Source organism: Solanum stenotomum, chromosome 4 (assembly GCF_019186545.1).
Source record: "Solanum stenotomum isolate F172 chromosome 4, ASM1918654v1, whole genome shotgun sequence".
Lineage (NCBI taxonomy): Eukaryota > Viridiplantae > Streptophyta > Magnoliopsida > Solanales > Solanaceae > Solanum > Solanum stenotomum.
Window position 1 is genome coordinate 35,239,760 of NC_064285.1, and position 4,205 is coordinate 35,243,964.

The window sequence follows — 4,205 nt, forward strand, 5'->3', positions numbered from 1 at the left end:
CCTCAGTAGTCACTAATTGAGTAGCATATCTAGACAAGGCGTGGAACTTGGCCTCATAAGCAGCCACAAACATACCACATTGCTCCAAGGCCATGAACTCATGCTTCTTGCGATCCCTCAATGTCTGAGGCACATACTTCTCTAAGAACAGAGTACGAAACTAGGTTCAAGTAAGTGGGGGTAAAACTGAAGATATGCATTCCACATAAGCTCTCCACTACTGCATAGCCTCACCTTGAAGTTGAAAAATCACAAACTCAACCCCATGCTGATGGACAATTCCCAACTTATACAGCCTCTTATAACAATCTAGGATGAACTCATATGCATCATCACTCTCGAAACCATGGAACACATGCGGTATTAACGTCAAGAACTTAGTTAACATTTCATGCTCATTAACAGTCATAAAAAGACCCAACAAAGGACGGAAGAAAGTGTGTTTACCTACATTCCCACCCACCTTGGGGACAGTGATAGCAATAGGAGGATTGGTGGGAGCTTGAGTTGCTTGAACAGAGGGAAACACTCCAGGACCAACCAATCCTTTCAAGAACGACATGAACTGTTGAGCTAACACTGAGTCTATGAGAGGAATACCTGTAGTCTCAGCCTGCACCTCTTTCTCTTGTCCTACATTCTCCTATTTCTCAACCTTAATATTCTCCTCTATTTCTTCATGCTGCACCGGAGGGGCCTCATTTCTGGGAGCATTTTCAACTGGTGATCCATCCCTAGTAAGCGCCACCCTTCCTCAGCCTCTACCCCTAACTCTTCCTCTACCCATGCCTTGATCGCGACCTCTCGCTACAGATTCCTCAACTGGAGCATTGACAAGAGCTACGGGCCTGACATCGTTGAATCTAGTGTTAACCATTTGCGGACAGAAAAGTGAAGGAGGTTAGATACCAATTTAAATCACCAGATACCAATTGGAATAAAGTTATAGCACAAAATGAAAAAAGAGAAGAGAGAGATATTTCCTAAAGTCCTATAGCCTCTAGAAGAAAAGTATATACATCTCTGTACCATTTCGCAAGACTCTACTACACTCGTTTTGGTACATAGAGATAAATGAACCTAGGCTCTGATACCAACTTTGTCACGACACAGACCATTGTGATTAGCACCCACACTAATCCTCTAGTGGGAGAACCATTTATACTAATTAGCTAACCAACTTAATCAAAATACTAAGGCATTTAAGTTACGGAAGCAGGTTAAATGGTAAGGAGAGGAATAGGGCCTTCCCATAAACTCCAAACAATAGTCTAACAACTAAACCAAATGCGGAAGTAACACCTAGAACCTGAAAGTAAATGTACCAAAACTGTAACAAGATCCATAAGTCTAAACAAGAAGGGTTACAACCCCAAACTAATGTGCTAACAACTAACTAGAAAGTCTAAGTCCGAAATATGGACATAAACAGAAAGAGAACTCATGGCAGCTTGAAAGAACTAGCTCACCTTTGAGTTAGAAACGGTCATTGATCTTCTAAGCGAGGTCTGTCAATAGCCGCCTGAAGATGCCATGTACTCAACAAAGAAAGAGCAAGTACAGTATCAGTACACAACCACAATATACTAGTAGGATAACGCGGCTATTCCCACTAAGTGCAACATAACAATAACAAGCATACACCGAACATAGACAATATCATCATCATTTATGAACAACGTACAATTTCACATTTCTCAAGATACATAATTATGTCAACTCATTAGTCCTCTCATGGAACCCAAACCCAAATAATTAGCATACCGAAACGTGGTACCCGATCCAATGTTTATGCCGAAACGTGGCAATCGATCCCATATTTATGCCAAAACGTGGCAACCAATCCAAGTAATTATGTCGTAACACAACACCTGATCCATTCAACAAGCCACAATCACAATCACAAGTATATTCTCATAATCATACAATCAAGTCAGGATTCATGGTATTCATCATTCATCAATCTCATTTACAAATAGTGTCTTTAATAATACAATATTAGCATACATACACGTATTATAATGAAGCAAGAACAAACATATATCACACAATTATGAATTCACAACCATCACCTACCTCGAAACAAGCTTGAAACCTCTCAGAAACTTGATTCTTCCCTTTCCGGATTCGTTCCTCTTGTTCTTGGTCTACAAATGATCAATATAACACGAGAATCAATAATAAATAACTAATTATCTGAATTACTAACAATTCTATCAACCTAGATCATACCCATGATCCCCATACCCAAATTAGCGCTTTCTTCACCATAATTTCTAGATCAAAACCCTTGCCATCGATAATTACCCATTAGAATACGTTCTACAAATTGAAAAATGGATTCGGGGATTTAAAATATTACCTTTAGCCTCAAGAATGGTGAAAAACTGTCAAGAAAACCCCTGGGTTCGTCCCTTAGCTCCCAAGTTCAAAAATTGCAGAAGAAAACATTTTTGGGGTTTGTTTCCAACTTTAAGTCGCGTCTGCCCCACCATGGTGGCACTCACCCGGCTACAGCGGCCCCGCCCTGGCTGCAGAAATCCCCCATCAACGGCTTGCACTGAAATAGTGAAAAAAATTAATAATTTAGAGACCCCATTTCACAACACATCTTCAACCAAAGACACTCACAAACTACCCGTTCAAGCTAAGATCCATTTTGGGAGTCCAACTCGCCCGAATTCAATTCCGTAAAGTCGTATGGGTTCCTTAACGACTTAGCTATCTACTCATGTGATCAAATTCATAATTAAATCACCCAACCCTAGACCTCACAAACTCCGATTTCATCCAAATTTGGAATAGGTTGGGAAATCTCAAGTTACTACAAAAAAGTTTTTCGGATCAAAATTTTTACCCATTGGCTTTTCTATAACAACGGGAATAGGTCGTTACAAAAATATATTATTTTAAATTGTTTCGAGTTTTTTTTTTCACAACAAATGTGAAAATATGTGAATATATATGAATCGTTTAAAATTTATCATTTACAAAATAAATTTTATATTCTGTAATATGGAATAAACATTTTCATTTTGTCCCTACACTAAATTAAAATCTGATAACTATAAAAAATATAGTGACATTAATTAAAAGTCTATTTATTTATGTAAGTGTAAATTTCATTCGAAATACAGCTATTTCACTTTCATAATTTAGTTCTAACATTATAAATTGTTTTAGTTATTACTAATTATTGTAAAAGTTATTCACACTCTTTAACATTCATTAGTTATAATATTATGAATTTGCATAGTTATTACATTGATTATTTCTATCTAATATCTTTTCTGACATTAACGTTTGACTTTTAATTTTTCATATTATTATACCACCCCTGTATATGTGATAACACGCTGTTGTTAGTTTTCCTGAAACAAATCATTCTTGGTTGAAAAAATTGAAAAATCGTTTATAAGTATATGAACTATATCTTTGTTGGGTGTAAGATAAACATGTAATTATATATATGACTTCACAGATAGAATATATTCTTTAATTTTAATTTTTAGTTTTTTTAATCAAAAAAAGGAAATCTTTCTCAGTTAACTATGGAGAATCAAATAACTATCTTTGATTTATGTACACAGTCAATCGAGAAGTCAATATGTGAGCCAACAACAAGAACACCATTATTATGTTATAACTTCTAAAATAAAAAATCAATATACAAAAATTAGTTCGAACAATAATATGCAGTTGTTCTCTTCACATATTCATATGACATCTAAACATTTTGACATGGAATACACATGCAAAGCACATTTGGTTAGATGAGAAGAAAAATACACAAAAAATATCGTCTATAAGGTAATATTACTAAGATACGACTAATTACATGATTGAATCTCATCAAGTTGAAATAAAAATATGCATTATTGCATTTAACTAATAAAATTTACATTGACCATCTTCATAGGTTCGCGTGAATAAGAGATATAGATGACGATCCACATTGAACATTCACAATAGAATCTGGAATATTATTTTGTCCAAAGCTTATTATTAAAATCATCGCTTAAATAAAAAAATACTATTTACTATAACATATATTTTCTTAATTGGTAATCACGTACGCAACACACGTGTCGAAAACCTTGTTACTAAAAATGTTTAAAGCTGATGAGGTAAGGAAAAGACCAAAATACCCCTCATTAATTCAGGTAAATTTTCTTAACTAGACAAGTTGACTTCAAACGGGCATA